This window comes from Natrix helvetica (assembly GCF_964273705.1).
Source record: "Natrix helvetica genome assembly, chromosome: 14".
Classification (NCBI taxonomy): domain Eukaryota; kingdom Metazoa; phylum Chordata; class Lepidosauria; order Squamata; family Natricidae; genus Natrix; species Natrix helvetica.
Window position 1 is genome coordinate 3,232,985 of NC_138564.1, and position 19,570 is coordinate 3,252,554.

Here is a 19,570-nt window from a genome sequence, read left to right on the forward strand (position 1 = left end):
CCTCTTCCCCTCCCACCTCCCCTCCCTCTTCCTTCCTTCCCTCCTCCATCTCTTCCTCCCTCCCTCCTTTCCTTTCCCCCTCCTTCCCTCCCACCTTCCCTACTCCTTCCTTCCATCCATCCATCCATCCATCCATCCATCCATCCATCCATCCATCCATGGTGCACAGTGGTTAGAATGCAGTATTGCGGCTAACTCTGCCAATTGCCAGTAATTCGATCCTGACCAGCTCAAGGTTGACTCAATCTTCCATCCTACCAAGGTCGGTAAAATGAGGACCCAGATTGTTGGAGGCAAGACACTGACTCTGTAAATCAGGAGTCCAACCCCCGGGTTGTGGTCCAGTACTGGTCTGTGGCATGCCTGCAACCACGGAACTAATAGCTCCACCAAAGACCCCTGGGGAGAGAAAGAGGATGTCACCAACAGTGTGCTCTTCAGGCAAAATCTGTCAGGCCTGCACCAGCTAGATCCTTGGGAAAGAAAGACCCTCGACTCCATTTGGTGGAAGCGATAGGTTCTTTTACCAAGGATTACTGGCTACAGTAGAAGCAGGCTAGAACTAAAGTTCCTGTGTCAAAGTTTACAAAATGTTCCCCTTCGTCCCTGCCCCCCCCCCTATGACCAGTTCATCTTCAGCCAATGATGAGCCGGATATGTGTTTTGAGAACTGCTCAGCTGTTTGTAGCAATCCACATGCCTTTCTCAGCTCCATGGCCTTGAAGAGTCTGCACAGGCTGGGTTCTTACAACCCTAGTCTCCGTCAAGCTGTCATCCTCCCTCACCTATGCCCCACGCATGACTATGGCTCATCTGCTCCCCTTCCCCTCCCCTCTAGCAATGGATGGCAGGATGCCAGCGAGGCGCCAAGCCAAAGATGCCAGAGCCGACGCTGACTTGAATCATTGGACCAAGGTATATTTGGTTGGGATTTTTGCTTTGGTTTAGAAATTCAGTCCCGATCCAGTCCTGACAGCCCCATCAGCTTGAGGAGAATAAATATGTACAACGCAGCAAAGGTTATCTGACTCGATTCGCGGACTCCTCGGTGCTTTCAATGCACTTTCTAATTTAATTTGCTACCTAATTTCCATTCGCTGATTTAATCAACTTGGCTTCCTATACGGTCGGTGGGCCGTTCGTTATCGGAGGCTTTTGCCTAAATCTCTACGACGTGTGTCAGCCAGACGCAATGCCTTCGGAAGGAGAGTGTCCTATATTTGTAGCACTTAGTAAAAAAAGAAAAGAAAAAAAGCAACCTTTATCGGCTACAAGGGTGAAGCGTTTCCTTCCCTCCAGTAATTGAAAGCTGCAAGGAGGTCTGTGTTTTGCAGCCCCTCTGAGAAGGACCTTTCCTGTTGCAGAAAATCTCTTTGGATCATCTAGGTCCGTGGTGGTTAACCTTTTTGGTGCCGAGGGCCCAAAGCACGCACACATGCAATTGTGTGTGCCCCAATCCCCAAAATGCAAAGCCAGCGCCTCCATGCATGTGCCCTGTTCCCACATATATGCATGCGTTCTGCATTCATGCCCCCCCCCGTGCATGCACCCTGCCACCCCGTCCCCCGTTTTGGTTGGTGCAGGAGGCTTTCCAGGCCCAAAACGGGTTGCGGCGGGGCTCGTGCCCCATTTTGGCTTCCCCAATCTCTGCAGTTTCTCCACCTCCCACCCCCAGCACGCCCTAGCTTTCTCCTGCATTTCTGCCCCAGAGAAGCACCTGCGGAGGGTGGAAACTGAGAAGATCAGGGAAGACACGGGTGGCAGAAATGCAGGAAATGCAAGAGAAAGGCAGGGCGCGCTGGGGGAAAACTGTAGAGATCAGTGAAGCCCCTCCCCTCATGCATGCACGGCAGAGACCCAAAGATCAGCTGACTGGTGGGAGGTGTGCACGGATGAGCGGTGAAGCTAGGCTGGGGCGATGGCTGGCACACCCGCAGAGAAGGCTCTGTGTGCCACCTGTGTCACGAGTGCCATAGGTTCACATCACGGATCTAGTTTCCCCCCCCCCCTCTCCCCAATGCTGGGGTATTTTCACACCCCTCCCTTCTTTGCCAGGCTTCTGGGAAATGAACCCAAAGGCACTGATCATATTAATAACAAAAGAGAGGCTGTTTGGGCTGCTAATACATTTCTTTCCAGCCATGATCCTAACATGAAATTAAAAAGCCCGGCTTGCAATTGGGGAATTGGGCAGCATTCCTGCAGATAAGAGATGGTCGGGCGTAGAAGTAAATTAAATCTGCGAGAAGGATGGGAGGAAATGGATTCGTGTTGGGGGGGAGGGGAAGGCAAGCATCGGCGCGGCAGTCTCCTTCCCCTCCTCCCACCCGGTGCCACTGGAGGATATATCTGAAATAAGCGGGAATCTTGGGCCTTTGTGTTTAAATAAAACATTATCTGCCCGGAGTTTAAAAGCATGCTCCCACGCACACACAGTTGGAACACTGCAGCCTTGCAGTTCCTCAAAGGTGCTTTCACGGCCGCTACTGAAGGAGGCTGGCAGAGCTCGCCCGTCCCCTTCAAACGTCCCCTTGCGCCGAATGGGCTCATGCTTCCAAGAGCGCTTCGACTCATTTGGTCCAAAGCCAATTCCCAAGTTAGGCTTCTGCCAGGAATTCCGCAGACAGCCACAAACCCCCGTCCGCTTCCGGAGCAAAAAGGCTTTCTTCTCTCTCAGGGAAAGATAGCAAATTGTTATCGATGTACATCAAAGCAGGGCCAGGAAAGCTGCATCTTCCTCCTCCTTTCTCTGATTCGTTCTGACTTAGGTCTCCCAAGAGCATGAAGCCGACTCCTTGTCCGGATAAAAACCCTTTTATTTAGGTTAAAAGGAATTCCTCTCCAGCAAAATCCCAGCATGAGATTTCACAACCACGGACCTTGATCAGGCTTGGAGAGTTGCCAGGCCGATATCTTCCAAACTCCAAGCTGTAGCAGCAATTCCTTGGCAAGAAGTCAGGAACAGATCTCCACCTTAATGATTGAACTAATTGTCTCCTGTAAACTCCCCTCCTTTTCCCTCCTCCCCTTTCACTCCTATGGAAGGGGCATTCACCATCCACCTGTGGCTTTACTCCCAAGTCAACCCTTGTTCCTTAGCTGTTCCCTTCTCCTGGCAGCTCTGCGCATGCACACATCGGGAACAGGCTCCAGCTGTTCTTCTGCCCCACTGATCTCCGACTCCAAAGGCAGCTGACAACTGTCAGACAGTCTTGGCCCCATCTCTGCCTCTGATGCAGATCACTCATCAGCGCCATCCCCAGACTCCAGGACTGGTCCATGTTCCTCCCCAACCTGCTTGTTCTGACCCAGGCTTCCTTAGAAAGCAAGAAGCAAAATCTTGGTCCCAACAAAACCTCTTATTTACATGACTGTGAATTCCTTTCATTCACAGTCAGCACGGCTTTAGCAAACAGTCTTTCCGAGGAATGTTTATCCACACATACCTTATCTCATTTGGAGTGCTGCCAGATAACTAGTTTCCAAATACAGGACAAAGCAAAAGTTGACACACAGTCTCTTATAATCACAAACAGAACTTTCTGGACCGAATGAACAAATTGTTTCCTGCAAAAGCCCCCTCCCCATTCATTCCTCTTTTGTTTCCTATTGGAGGAGCCAATCACCTCTGGCTTTACCCCTAAGTCAATCCTGCTTTCTTAGTTGTTCTTGTCTTCTGGCAGTTCTGCGCATGGGCACATTGGGAACAGACTCCAGCTGTTCTTCTGCCTCACTGCTGTCTAACTCTCGCTCTGCCTCCGATGCAGAGCCCTTGTTTGAGCTTTCCCCAGCCCCCAGGATTGGCCCATGTTCCTCCCCAACCTCCTCACTGTCCGACTCTGCTGCCAGCTGCACTGGCCACCAGCAGACCACAAAATGGTCTCCTGTAAGACCTCCAAGATCCCTTCCAACTCTGTTATTCTGTTGCATTCCTAGAGATACTTCTATGTAGTAGAACAGCTGCCACAGTTCCCCCCAAAGAAGACCATAAAGGGAAAAGCTGAACCCCTTGGCCGATGGCTCCATAAGTTGAGTGAATGAGCCAGCCAAGATGAGATGTTTCCAGACGAGGGACAGAACTAAGCTCAAGAGGAACTTTTCTGCCAGTAAAGCAACAAAAGCTAAGTGTCAAGGTTCCAAATAGCATCCAAAAGTAAATCAGAGTCCAAGGCAAAGTATTGCTCAAAGTTCCAATTTGAGCAGGGTCCCAGGGTGAAGGAGGGCTGCTGTTGGTCTTATTTCAGCAGCAAGGTTTTTGCTGTATGGAAAAAGCATAAATCCTACTCCAATGTGTTGTGAAGTCTCGACCAGGGAAGGTGAACATTGGCTGGGCCATGGTCCACCTGGGTGGTTTGGAGCTAAGGCAAGGGTTGATTCCACTCACGTTAAGCTGTCCGAATTGGTCTGGGAGGCCAGTCAGAGACTGACTGCATAACGGTGGCTGGAATCCCCAATCATCGGAGTGCCCGGTTGGTGTCTACTTTGGTCCCCTCTACTCATGGGTCAATCTTGCCCCCACACCCACAAGTCCATCCCATGGTCCAATCATCCACTGTCATGCTGGCAATTCTACCCACCCAGTTCTGGTCAGGTGCAGGGGTGCAGAAACAAAGGATGACCTTGGCTTTCTGGAAAGAATGTTGTTATGGCTACACAACAATCCCCACTCCCGTTTTCCCACAATAGAAAATGCATAGCAAAATAATAGAAAGTGTGGCAGGACAAAGATACAAAAGAAAAGAGGGCTGCAGGCTTGACACTAAGTTAAATTTGGGAATTAAGGAACGCAAGGAAATCAAAGGGTGCATATTTAATGACCGTGCATTGTCCTAATTTGCATTGAACTAAATGGGGTTTTAATGATTACGACACACACACTGAAAACCTTTAAGTATGAAAATATATGTAATTATAAAAACGGGGGGGAAATGCTGAATTATCTGAACAGCTGCATGAAAACACCACAGTCAGCATCTTTCACCCAAAAGGGCCACCCACTCCAAATGCTTCCACAGAGTCCAATTTCAATCATTTAATCCACTGTTTTACAATGGTCAAAACTTTTTGATGAAAAGTATCATCCTTTTTGATACAGGGACCTTTCTGGCGAGTAGGCAGGCCGCGTGATGTACTTTCTCCTGCTGATACATTGATCTTGTAAATCCATAAAAAGCACAACTTGGGCTCCCGAATAGAGCCTTGGAATTGAACTGGAGAGAAGTTTCAAAAGTCGGGGTTTGCAGTTTTTAGACAGGGTGACTTTGGGGGAAATGCGTGCTTCAAAATTTCCTTTGCACTTTGGAATTGTGGAGCATGAACAAGCAGGGTTATTCTCGGCTTACATATTCACAGCTTATTGAATCTCACACATTTCAGAGAAAGAATGTTAGCTAAGGTCTCTTGATTGTGTAAAACAGTAACACATTTTCACAAAGAGAGAGAGAGAGAGGAGAGTGAGAGAGACAGAGAAAAAAGAGAAAGAGAGAGAGGAGAGAGAGAAGGAGAAAGGAGAGACGAGAGAGAGAAAAAGAGAGAGAGAAGAGAAAGAGGAGAGGAGAGAAGAGAGAGAGAAGAGAAAGAGGGGACAGGAGAGAAAAGAGAGAAAAGAAAGAGGAGAGAGGAGAGAAAGAGGGGAGAGAGAGATGAGAAAGAGAGAGAAGAGAAAGAAGGGAGGGGGAGGAGAGAGGAGAGAAAGAGAGATGGGGAGAAAGAAAAGAGAGGGAGAGAGAGAAGAGAAAGAGGAGAGGAGAGAGAAGAGAGAGAGAAGAGAAAGAGGGGACAGGAGAGAAAAGAGAGAAGAGAAAGGAGAGAGGAGAGAAAGAGGAGAGAGAGAGATGAAAAAGAGAGAGAAGAGAAAGAAGGGAGGGGAGTAGAGAGGAGAGAAAGAGAGATGGGGAGAAAGAAAAGAGTGGAGAGAGTGAGAGAGAAAAGAGAAAGAGGAGAGAGGGAGAGGAGAGGGAGAAGAGAAAGGGGACGGGAGAGAAAAGAGAAGAGAAAGAGGAGAGAGGAGAGAAAGAGGGGAGAGAGAGATGAGAAAGAGAGAGAAGAGAAAGAAGGGAGGGGGAGGAGAGAGAGAGAAGAGAAAGGGGACGGGAGAGAAAAGAGAAGAGAAAGAGGAGAGAGGAGAGAAAGAGGGGAGAGAGAGATGAGAAAGAGAGAGAAGGGAGAGAAGGGAGGGGGAGGAGAGAGGAGAGAAAGAGAGATGGGGAGAAAGAAAAGAGAGGGAGAGAGAGAAGAGAAACAGGAGAGGAGAGAGAAGAGAGAGAGAGAAGAGAAAGAGGGGACAGGAGAGAAAAGAGAGAAGAGAAAGAGGAGAGAGGAGAGAAAGAGGGGAGAGAGAAATGAAAAAGAGAGAGAAGAGAAAGAAGGGAGGGGAGTAGAGAGGAGAGAAAGAGAGATGGGGAGAAAGAAAAGAGTGGAGAGAGTGAGAGAAAAGAGAAAGAGGAGAGAGGGAGAGGAGAGAGAGAGAAGAGAAAGGGGACAGGAGAGAAAAGAGAAGAGAAAGAGGAGAGAGGAGAGAAAGAGGGGAGAGAGAGATGAGAAAGAGAGAGAAGAGAAAGAAGGGAGGGGGAGGAGAGAGGAGAGAAAGAGAGATGGGGAGAAAGAAAAGAGAGGGAGAGAGAAAAGAGAAAGATGAGAGAGGGAGAGGAGAGGGAGGGAGGGAGAGAAGAGAGGAGAAGAGAGAGACAGAGAGGAGAAGGAGAGATGGTCTTGAAATGTAGAAGAATGTGCTCTGCCCTTGAGAAGGAAGAAGGAGGGCAAAATGGCTGCTATGCCCTGGGAAGGTAGAAAGTGTGAGAAAGAGACTCAAGGCAGTTCCACCTTGATCTTGAAGTTCTTAGATTTTCAATATTCTTTTAGTGCTGGAGTCCCTACAGTGCTTCTCTTGGACTGATCAACCTTGAAGGGCTGACCTGAGATGACAGGAAATTCAGGCGTTTCAGACCTGTGCTGAAGAGGATCAGAAGAAGATTCCCTACTGCTTCAGGCTCACCTAGGTGACAGGATAACAGAGTTGAAAGGGGCCTCGGAGGTCTTCTAGTCCAACCCCCTGCTCAAGCAGGAGACTGTATATACCACTCCAGACAAATGGCTGCCCAGTCTCTTCTTAAAAACTTCCTGCTATGGAGCACCCACATCTTCTGAAGGCGAGACGTCCCACTGATGGTTAGGTCTTGCAAAAGGGAGAAGCTTTCCCATCCTGAGCATCATTCTCCCTCAAAGAGATGGTGCCTCTTTGGCCAGTTTGGTTAAGGCACCAGCTGGAGACCAGGAGACCATGAATTCCAGTCCTACCATAAGGCGCAAAGCCAGCTGGGAGAGTCCCTCCATCAGCTCCAAGAAGCTGGCAATAGCAGATCACTTCCAAAAAAACCTTGGCAAGAAAACTACAGGGACAATTGTCCTCACAATTGCCAGAAGTCCACAATACCTTGAAGTCACACACACACACACACACACACACACACACACACACCACAGAACAAAGAAAGACCTTGGAATCAAGGCTACTAACGGGGCTGACCTCTGCATTGGTTAGCAGCTGAATGTCACCCATTACTGATCAATCTGGGGGCATCCATTCCAGGAAGAGAGAGAGAGAGAGGGAGTTGGCTATTTATAAGAAACAATGATTTTTTTGATGTTTGATGCTGGAAAAACATCCCTGAAGTAGTTTCTCTAAAGCAGTGTGAAATTGTGCCTTTCTTCTCCTGAAAATGGCTTTAGATTTATTTATTTTTACCATTCTCAATGTGCTTAAGAATTTGTTTTGAATTCCTCAGAAGTGTTTTTAGCATCCATAATGGCTGCGTGTGGTAGAGAAGGTGTTAGTGGTGCCTTTTGGCTTTCTGGGACGTGTTTTGCATCCCAAGCCTCCCTTGGAAGGGTTGGGACTTCCTTTCTGAAATCTCCCCTTGGTTTTCAATCGCAATAGCACTTAGACTTATATACCGCTTCCTAATGCTTTTACAGCCCTCTCCAAGTGGTTTACAGAGTTAGTCTATGGCCCCCAACAATCTGGGTCCTCATTTTACCCACCTCAGAAGCAGTGACGTGCGGTGAGGTTTATGACTGGTGAGGCACTGACACAGTGCTGGGTTTCAAATATTTTTAGACTTGTGGACTTCAGCTCCCAGAATTCCACAGCCAGGCATGCTCAGTTCCAATTTAAAGCAACAGCATTTGTTTTTCTCCTTTGCTCCTTCTTTCTTTTTCTTTTTCTTTTTCTTCTCCTTCCCCTCCTTCCTCTCTCTCTCCCTTCCTCCCCCTCTCTCAAACACACACACACACACATACACACACACACAGAAGTTGGATTGGACTATCACTCCTACCCCTTCCCTCTCTCACTCACTCTCAAACAAACCCCCCCACACACAAAAGTTGGATTGGATATCTTTTCCAGTGGCTTGAAAGCAGCTCCTCTGCCATTCCCCCCCCCCCATTTCCCTGCTGCCTTTCCCAAACACCTCCACCATTGCAAATACAGCCTGCTGTCTGGGTGGGAAATGCCTGGAACACAATAAAGCCCACCCACCACCTCCTGCTGGCAGGCTGGGGTGAGAGGAGAGGCAGAGAAGCCGGAGGGGAGCCGATCTGAGCCTTCCAAAAGAAAGAGGCTGGGGGGAAGCGTGTGTACTACAGCATGGCTCTTTGCCTGGCTTCCTGCCTCCTCCTGTGGTCTCCTCAGTGCTCACTTGTGCTCTCCCTCCCCAAGTGTAGTTTGATTGCAGGCGGAGCCACGTTGCCTTTTCAAACTTGTAATCAGTGAAGCTGGGCTAGATTTTTATATAGTTTTATCCAGCTGTGTGTGTGAGTGAGAGAAATGAATGGGGGCCTGGGGAGGAAGTCACTACACTTGGGGAGGGAGAGCACCAGTGAGGAGACCACAGGAGGAGGCAGGAAGCCAGGCAAAGAGCCATGCTATAGCACACACACTGGCCCCACAACATGGCTCTGCCTGCAATCAAACTACTCTGGGGGAGGGAGAGCACAAGCGAGCCAGGGTCCTTCCCTCCAGCCTTTGCCCAAAGCCCTGCACAGCACCAGGAGGATGAAGTTTGAATTCCTCCCCCTCCCTCCAACCCACACGTACCTTTTCCAGCTTTTTTTAACAGTTAAGCAGAGTCATCCACGGTGAGGCAGTAACTAGCTCAGCTTTTTCCTTTTACTTTTTTTTTTCATGATGAGAGTGGTGAGGCTGTGCCTCACTTGCCTCACCTGACTGCACGTCACTGCTCAGAAGGATGGAAAGGCTTAGTCAACCTTGAGGCTGGTGAGATTCAAACTGCCAAATTGCAGGCAGCCAGCAGAAGTAGACTGCAGTACTGTACTCTAACCACTGTGCACCATGGAAGGGAGGGAGGGAGGAAAATACCACTAGCACTTAGACTTATATACCCCTTTACAGTGCTTTTACAGCTCTCTATAAGTGTTTTACAAAGTCAGCATATTGCTCCCAACAATGTGGGTCCTCATTTTGCCTATCTGGGAAGGATGGAAGGCTGAGTCAACCTTCACCCTGGTGAGATTTGAACTGCCAAATTGCAGGCAGCCAGCAGGCAGCAGAAGTAGCCTGCAGTACGGAATGTCAGCGTTCCAAATATCACGCAGAATTAAATCAGAGTCCAAGGCAGAGCTATGCTTAAAGTTCCAATTTAATAAGACAGACATGTTGGCACATCTGTGGAAATCTCTAATCTAAAAGCTTCCTGGGATTCCACCCAGTTGAAAGTTCATGATCTTATCCCCACACCCATAAATCCATCACATGGTCCAATCTTCTTCGGCCACGCTGGCATCTCCACCCAGCTGGTTCCGGTCAGGTGCAGAGGTGCGGAGACAAAAGATGACCTTGGGCTTCTAGAAAGGAATGACAACAACACGTTCCACACTTCTACTCCTTTCTATTCCCCCTCCCAATTACTACACTAATGAAACAGCATAATGGAATAATAGAGAGTGTGGCAGGCCAAAAATCCTAAAAGAAACATAACTACAGGCCTGACACTGACCTCTAACCACTGCACCACCACAGCTCTTATAGCATGAGATGGATATTTTGGCTCATTTTCAAAAATGGCCGGTCTTTTTGCTGGTTTTTCCCTACAGATCACATTTGGTCCCTTCCATTGGGTTTTTCAAGAATGATCTGCCGATGTAATTGTTTCTAATGTTTTTTTGGCTGAGAAGAGCAAAAATTGAGAACGGATGAAAATAAAACATTCAAGTTATCAGAGCCTGTTGGGTCATTTCTCCAATTTCCATTCCATTTTTTTCCACCAAAACATGGAATGGTCATTACCACTAGAGTAGATAATATATATCAATTGGATTACGGTTCCTACGGACACACTTTAGAAAGACCGATGAAAATTATTATGCAGTTTTAAAGAGATTTACAATGCATATGAATTATGCATCGCTGACTCTTGGTGACTTGTTAAAATAGATTTCTTTAAAAAAACGTATAGCATGAGAGAGTTGCTCGATGTTGACTCATCAAGTTCAAGTCCCACTATTACCCAAAATCAGGGGTGAAATCCTCCCGGTTCGGGACGATTGTGAACCGGTAGTAAAAAAAAAAAAGCTTCCAACAATCGCGCGGCTCACAGCTGATCAGTGCAATTGTCGGAAGCTTCTTTTTTTTCCCACTTTTTAAAGCAGGGAAAAAATACTTTAAAAAGTGAAAAAAAGTTGGCCATGCCCACTGTGTCACATGACACTCCCCAAGCCACGCCCACAGAACCGGTGGCAAAAAAAAGAGAGAGAGAGATTTCACTGCTGTCCAAAATGTAGTGGTAGAATTTCTTTTTTTTAAAAAAAAAACAGACTTAACAAAGTGAGAGAAACCAAACATCCTAAAGACCCTGGTGTGTGTGTGTGTGTGTGAGAGAGAGAGAGAGAGACAGAGACAGAGACAGAGACAGAGAGACAGAGATGAAACCTGGTGGGTGAATGATATCATCATAAATTTATTTTAAAGAATTTTGACAGTTTTACTCCAATGTTTCTTGGTGGTATACAAATTAAATTGAAATACAGGCGTTCGTATTTCAGGCACCACAACAGCTGCGTTCAAAGTTTCTGTTGGTAAATGAAACGTTCCTTGAGTGAGTTTTTGCCTCATTTTACGACTTTTCTTGCTGCGGTGGTTAAAATGAATTCTTGCAGTGGTTAAGTTAGTAATTCGGCTGTTAAGCAGATCTGGTTTCCTCGTTGATTTTGCTCATCAGAAGGTTGCAAAAGGGGATCACGTTACCCTGGGACACTATGACCGTCATAAGTGTGAGTCAGTGGCCAAATCCTACATTCTGATTAATACATTAGTATACTATATATATATATATATATATATATATATATATATATATATATATATATATATATATATATATATATATATATATATATATATATATATATATATATATATATATATGCTTATCAATATATATAATCAGGGGTGTCCAATCTTGGGAACTTTAAGACTTGTGGACTTCAACTCCCAGAATTCCCCAGCTGGGTTAGAGTTAGGCCTGGGGAATTCTGGGAGTTGAAGTCCACAAGTCTTAAAGTTCCCAAGTTTGGACACCCCTGATTAATAGTATATATACTATTATATAAATAAAATACTCTCAGCAAAAGGGGAGGAAGGCTTGCCTTGTGGGTGAGCTCCACAGAAATCCAGGTTTTGGGGCACATGAGCTCTGTTGAGTATGTCTGGCCAAGAATTAAAAAAGAAATAGAAATGACACCGTTGTGGGAGTTTTATTATAGGCCTCCAAGACAAACTGAAGAGGAGGTTGATATTTTTTTTTCTGCGCCAGTTGACGCAACTATGAAGGAAGTGTGAGATTGCGATTATAGGGGTGTTTTTAACTGATATTTGTTAGAAATATTACTCTTGTCCTGAGTGAAGGAATGCTTATCAATTTGCAGATTATACAAAGCTGGTATCAGCAGTCCAAGTAACGCACCCATCGAAGGCAGAACTCCGAGGAAGGAACAATTTATTGGACACATCCTATTGGCACAACTGGTGAAAACCGACTCTGAAAGTTCCCGCAGTTTTCACCTAATTAAAAAGTGAAAGTGCCCCCTTCGTGACCCCCAGGTCATCGGTCACATTGTTCAATAGTGGTGCTGGCAGGTTGCCTGTTTACTCCACTCCTCCTCTTCCCAGCCACCTTGGTTCCCACAAGAAAACCTTTTGTTTTGACCGCCAACCCGAGCTATCTAAAATCCCCCCCATCCCTTTCTCCCACTCCGCTTTGTGGCAACCCTGAATCCTCAAAGATGGCCTCAGCCAGGCTCACTTCAGGGTTGACAGCAGGGAGGAGAGGCTAATACTTGGGGGGAGGAGAGGGAGGGGAAAACAAAAAAGCATAAGCTAGAACAGGAGTCCCCAACCCTTGGGCTGCAGACTGGTACAAGTCCATGGCCTGTTAGGAACTGGGCCATGCAAGTGGCAGGTGATCAAGCAAAGCTTCCTCTGCACATGCACAGGATCTAGGTTGCGGGTGAAAACTCCCCCCCCCCCCAAGTCCATGGAAAAATTATCTTCCACGAAACTGGTGCCTGGTGCCAGAAAGACTGGGGACATCTGGGGTTTTAAAAAACAGGCAAAAACAAATAGAATTAAATTAAATATTGTTCTGACCCAGCTCCCAAAACACGACAAACCCCTCTGTAGTTAAATCAATGATTCCTTTATTAGGAGCAAAAAGTTTCTCTCTCATGGCAGGCTAATAAGTCTGTCTGTCTGGAAGATGAATAGTTGTCTGCCACATCTATTCATCTCCACCACCTGCCTTTTATCCCCAGAGGTAGGGTGTGGCTAGCAGCAGTAGCTCTTCCGTCCCAAGGACTAGCCCATAGATTTCCACTGCTCTCCTCTCCTCTGCCTTCTGTGCATCCATGTGTCAGGCACTGGACCCAGCTGTTCCTCCTCTTCCTCATCAGCCACCTCCAGACCTGGGGGTTGTTGACTCTTCATCTGAGGGCTGATGGGTGGCCAAGGCTCCGCCTCTGTCTTTCTCTCTCTGCCAACTCCATTCCCTCTTCCCTTTCAGAGCTCTCAGGTTGCCCTGATGCTGACCCTGACTCCCACGCCTCCTCCTTCCTCCTCTGATTTGGCTGCTGGAGCGACCCACAGCCAATAGGCCATAACAATATAGAGAAATCTAAAGTCATGAGTCTAGGTAAGAAAAATGAAAGCAACAGGAATAAGATGGAGAAAATCTGGATTGAGCAGCATACAGTATGTGAGAAGAACTTGGATGTACTACTGGATCACAACATGTCCCAACCGTCTAATGCAGCTGCAAAGAAGGCCAACAACACCTTGAGGAGCAGCAAGAAGTCTAGATTGAGGGAAGCCATTGTTCCAGAATGCAGAATAACAAAGTTGGAAGGGACCGTGGAGGTCTTCTAGTCCAAACCCCCTTCTACTGTTCTAGACAAACGGCTCTTAAAAACCTCCATTAGAAGAACTTCTTCCCAGGAAGAGCTGTCAATCAGTGAAAGAGGTTACTGCATGGGGTGTTTCTTTCCTTTCGCTGGAGGTTTTTGAAAAGAGGCAGTACCTGAAGGCCAGACAAGGAACAATGGATGGAAACCGAACAAGGAGAGATTCAACCTGGAAATAAGGAGGAATTTCCTGACAGTGAGAACAATCAACCCATGGAACAGAAGTTGCCTTCAGAAGTTGTGGGAGCTTCATCACTGGAGGCTTTCAAGAAGAGACTGGACTGCCATCAGTGAGAAATGGTGTAGGGTCTCCTGCTTGGGTGGGGGGTTAGACTAGATGACCTACAAGATCCCTTCCAACTCTGTTAGTTTGTATCTATGATGTAATGACAAGGAGTTGGACTTTCTTAACTCTTTGGTATAGATATTAGATAAAAATACATCTTTAAAATTAATAATAGTCCGCCATTTTTATAATCCCTTATAGTTCTAATTATCAAATCCCCAAATCATAATTTTATTTCCTTCATCTTCAAAAGTGGTTTCCAGATAGAAATCAATCCCAATCTTTTCTTTAACCAAAGCTGCCAAATTGCCAAGTTATCAATGTAACCATCCATTCTATCATCGTAGTATTTCTAAGTCCTACATTTTGGGGGCATAAAGGACTCTGTTGCCACGTATAAAAATAATTTTCCATAAGGTCATTCAATCTGTCTGTCCATTAACCCCAAAAGGAAATCCTCTGGTTTCAACTATACATTTATTTTTCAAATCTTCTGAATCGGAATACACATTTGATCCCAATATTTTTAGCTTTCTCAACATGTCTACCAGAGATGAAATAATGCATCTTCAATTTGATTACATTTTCAACGAACCTTTGAAATCTCATTATACATTTTTTGACAATTTATCCAGTGTCAAGGACCAATGATACATCATTTTACAAAGATTTCTTTTAAGATATAATTCAATGTAAATTTCAATCCTTTATTCTCCATATACTCCCATTGACCCAACTGTATATATTTTTTTGCTTATTTTATCATGCAGTCTTTAGCTTGTTCATCTTCTTTTTTCGTTTTCAATAACAGTGTATATACATCTTAGTAATAATATGGTCATCGCTTCTACACAATCCCATATCGAATTTAGTCTTATCATTTTCAAACTTACAGTGCTTCCTATCGAGTTTAAATCTTTCCATTAACAAAACATAAGAAAACCAATGGCCCATGGCCCATTACTTTCAAAACACTTCCAAATGCATTTGCAACATCCTTTTTATAGGGTGCTAAACAGGTTTAACTTGTTTATTTAAGAAAGCCTGCCACAGATGCAGCTGTAAGTGAAAAAGTAGAATATTTGAATCAGCCAAACATATTAAAAAGGGATGGGGCTTTGATTAGCTGGTCAGAGCCATCATCTGGAACTTTCTCCATGTTCCTGAAGAAAATTTAAAGCTATGAAAAAGAGAGCAAATTATTTTGCATAATTGCAGCTCATTTTGAAATGGATCCGTCTTCTTTTTCTTTGACTAGATAGAATAGAATAGAATAATATGGAATATGGAAAATAGAGTAGAATGTAGAATAGAATAGGATGAAGAGAAGAAGAATAGAATAACAGAGTTGGAAGGGACCTTGGAGGTCTTCTAGTCCAAACCCCTGCTCAGGCAGGAAACCCTATACCATTTCAGAGAAATGGTTATCCATCATCTTCTTAAAAACTTCCAATGTTGGAGCATTCACAACTTCTGGAGGCAAGTTGTTCCACTGGTTAATTGTTCTCACTGTCAGAAAATTCCTCCTTAGTTCTAGGTCACTTCTCTCCTTGATTAGTTTCCACCCATTGCTTCTTGTTCTACCCTCATGTGCCTTGGAGAATAGTTTGACTCCCTCTTCTTTGTGGCAGCCCCTGAGATATTGGAAGACTGCTACCATGTCTCCCCTAGGCCTTCTTTTCATTAAACAAGATATAAGTCTGTAGAGATTCTCAGCCCTCCAGGTCACAGTTGTTCCAAAAGTGCTTTTTCAGGAGGCAACTGGACTTCCTTTTTTTTTTTTTTGAAGACATTTTGTTTCTCATCCAAGGAGCTTCTTCAGCTCTGACAGGATGGTGGAGAATAGAAGGATTTATATTCCTTTAACTTTCCAGAGGAAAAAATTGCAGACTACAGGAACCATTTGCACCACTCAGGTGACCCTGAGGATACAGAGACGGGCCTCAACGACCCTCTAAAAGGATCCAAAGACCAGCTGTCTGCAAGGAATATAAATCCTTGAATATAAAGTTGTACGATTAATTGAGCAATATTTCCCTGGGATCTTGTCCCACCCAAACTGAAAACTTTCTCTTGAAAGTTAAATGACAATCCACCTCCCCAAAAATTAATCCCTTCCCGGCCTTTACTTTCTCCTGAAGCTTTCTCTGTCCCTGTTTACCAACAGATCAGATAAAGTTAAGGAAAGGAAGTGTAGTCCAAGCTCTTAAGTGAGGCTGCTGAAATCTAATCAGTGATTGATGAGGGATTTTGTATTTTTAAAAGGCTTGGGCTAATGTCTGCTCTGACAATAGAGAGAGAGAGACAAAGAGTGATTAGGCTTTCCTTAGACCTGTCACTTGCAATCTAGACCCTTTGAGCTTCCGAAGGTCGTTTTGGGTAAAAGGCATGCCAATGAGGACAAAGACAGATGAGCCAACATAATTAAAGTGCATTTACCAAGGATGTATCTGAGCAAATCTCTCTCCAAGTGGGCCTATGGATGTTTTGTTACCAACTTCTGCCAAAGAAAAAGGACTTTACGAAACACACCTATGAACCAGTGTTGAAATTCAATTTTTTTTACTACTGATTCTTTGGACGTGGCTTGGTGGGCGTACCAGGGGAAGGATTCTGCAAAATCTCCATTCCCTCCCCACTCTGGGACCAGCCACAGGCGGCATTTGCCGGTTCTCCAAAGTACTTAAACTTTCCGCTACCGGTTCTCCAGAATCTGTCAGAACCTGCTGGATTTCACCCCAACAGCAAGGATGGTTATTCTCTACACCAACATTAGATGCCCAACTTGCTGTACTCAAGAGTCCTAGGAATCTAAATTAAGGAAAGGAGCAATCTAGCAGCCTAAACTGAGCCAGCCATGTGCAGCAGCAGAACCAGCCAAAAAAAGCGAATACAATTATAGCTTATATAAACAGAGGCATAGAATCAAAATCACGTGAAGCATTAGTGCTGCTTTATAAAAGCCCCAGTAAGGCCACATCTGGAGTACTGCAACCAATTCTGGTCACTATGCTACAAAAAAGATGTTGAGACTTTGGACAAAGTTCAGAGAAGAGCAACTAAGATGACCAAAGACCTGGAGACTAAAACATAGGAAGAACGACGTGATATTCCAGTATTTGAGGGGCTGCCCCAAAGAAGAGGAGTCAATTTATTCTACAAAGCATTAGAAGGCAGGATGAGAAACAATGGGTGGAAACTAACCAAAGAGAGAAGTAAACTGGAATTAAGTAGAAACTTCCTAACAGTGAGGACAATTGACCAGTGAAACAGAAGTTGCCTTCAGATAGCCTGGCCGCTTTATCACTGGAGGTTTTTTAGAAGAGACTAGAAAGTCACTTGTTTAAAATGATATAAGTTCTCCTGCTTGAGCAGGGGGCTGGACTAGAAGACCTCCAGGGTTCCTTCCAGTCTATTCTATTCTATTCCATTCTAGTAATTTGGCATCATATGAGAGACATAAATGAGTTCTAAGATATGAACTGATATGCACAGTATTTGTACCAGGCTTTTTCGTGGAGGCAGAGAGTTCAGCTAAAGCTTGTTATCTTAATCTAAATATGGAGATGCCAGCAACTATATCCCCAAAGGAACATCCTTGGGAAAGGCCTCCAGAGACCAGGCTGAAAGCAGTCTTTATAACCCTCCTGAGTTCAGCTGCATCAAGTCTGCCAAAAGTCTCGGTCACTTACCTTCATCTGTTGAAGATCCAGAAAGGTCACCCACTTCAGCTGGTCCAGAATGCGGCCGTGCAGGTTGTCATGGGAGTACCTAGCTGCTCCCATGTTACACCTCTTTTAGGCGGCCTGCACTGGTTGCCGGTTGTTTTCCGGGTGCGATTCAAGGTATTAATTATGACCTTTAAAGCGCTCCATGGCTTAGGCCCAGGGTACCTGCGAGACCACCTACTGCCACCAGTAGCCTCCCACCGTCCAGTACGATCTCACAGAGTTGGCCTCCTCAGGGTGCCGTCGGCCAGACAATGTTGGCTGGTGACCCCCAGGGGAAGAGCCTTCTCTGTGGGAGCGCCATCCCTCTGGAATGAGCTGCCCCCGGAGCTTCGCATAATCCCCGACCTCCGGTCCTTCCGACGCACCCTAAAAAGTTGGCTTTTCCAGCAAGCTGGCTTGGCCTGTTAATTTTAACTCATTTTTTAAATGTATTGTTTTATAAATTCGATATTTTTTTTGGATATATATTTAATTTCTTTTTGACTTTCGGGATGTGTGTTTTTTAATGTTGTACGCCGCCCTGAGTCCTTTGGGAGAAGGGTGGCGTATAAATCCAATGAAAAACAAAACAAAACAAACAAACAAATCTCCAAGCAAGTTGTGGCTTAGATGATGTGTTTAACTAAGCTATGGGTCAGCAACCCCCGTGGCTCTGGAGCCGCAGGTGGCTCTTTTATCCCTCTGCTGTGGCTCCCTGTTGCTGATCGGCACCCCAATTTTGAGAGAAGCTTCCAGTTGGGAGAAGGGAAAGCACAGCGCACCAAGAGGAGACTCTATGGCAAGGAGCGGGTTTTCTGCTCAGCTCCACAATTGATAGGGCTTTCGGTTAGGACAGGTAGAAGAAAAAGGATGCCGCTCTAGGAGGAGAATCTATGGTGGGAGATCCGGACTTCTGGTTGGCTCCAGAATTGAACAGGGGGCTTCCGGTTTAGGACCTTTGAGGCTCTTCGAGTGTTTAAGGTTGCCGACCCCTGAACTAGATCAAGAATGGAAGTAATGTGTGGCGAGAATACAGTACATCAGTAGCGTAACTCAGCCCTGTTATTTTCCCAGTAATAACTGGGAAATCAAAATAATAGCCCTGATTTTAAATGGTTGCTACCTTAATTATTTGTCTTTGGCTTTGTTTTCAATTTTGTCCAATCATTTCCTGTGGTCAGCGGAGTGGTGTGGGTTGGCCTAGAGGTGGAGCTGTCGCCTCAGAATCAGGAGGCCGTGAGTTTGATCCTAGGTAGAGGCAGATTATTTCTCTCTCTGGGCACAATGAGAATATCTCTGCTGAACAAAACTCCGCATTGGTGACAGGAAGGGCATCTGGCCATTCAAACACTCAGCTAGCCCCATTCAGTTGCCCAGACTCCACCCCGCAAGGGATCATGGGGTCGTTAAAAGAAGATGATGATTTCCTGTGGTCAACATATTCTGGAGAAAGATGAGGTGTGCGATGTTGCAGCTAGTATTCTACTAGTACTTACGCACTTGGATAAAAGGTTATTTGCTTTTAAAGTTGTTTGAAAAAAAGAACCAATCTAAGTGAAATTTCCGGGGGGGAGGGGGGGAGATGTTGCTATACATACCGTATTTTTCGGAGTATAAGACGCACTTTTCCCCTCATTAAAGAGAGTAAATATCTGGGTGTGCATTATACACTAAATACAGCATTTTTGTCCTCCTGAAACCCTGCCCCCTTGGCAAAAATGGCCATGCATAGCCTTTAGGAGGCTTACAGATTGCTCCTGGGGGCTGGGGAAGGCAAAAATGAGCCAAAATTGGGCCGTTTGTTTTGCTCATTTTGGCCCCCACAGCCCCCAGGAGCACTCTACAAGCCTCCTAAAGGCTATGCATGCCTCTTTTTTTTTGACAAAAAATGGGCCAGTTTTCGTGAAAAAAAAAGGCTGTTTTGGGGAGGTCTGCAGAGTGCAAAAAGTTTTTTTTTTATTTGCCTCTTCAAAATCTTGGTGCGTCTTATACTCCAAAAAATACGGTACTTAGTGACAAGGCAAACAAAGGATATGCAGCCTGCAGCCTTCTTGGCTTCCTCCATTTCCAAATAAAGAGATATCTGCTCAGAGCTTTTTTC

The 19,570-nt window shown here is 45.5% G+C and overlaps 1 protein-coding gene across 1 annotated transcript in view; it reads left to right on the forward strand.

Annotated features, from left to right (window-relative positions):
- The window catches only part of RTN4R (reticulon 4 receptor), a gene marked incomplete at its 5' end in the record, with an annotated part of 146,805 nt that overhangs the window by 90,590 nt on the left and 36,645 nt on the right, over positions 1 to 19,570 (forward strand). The window lies entirely within an intron of this gene.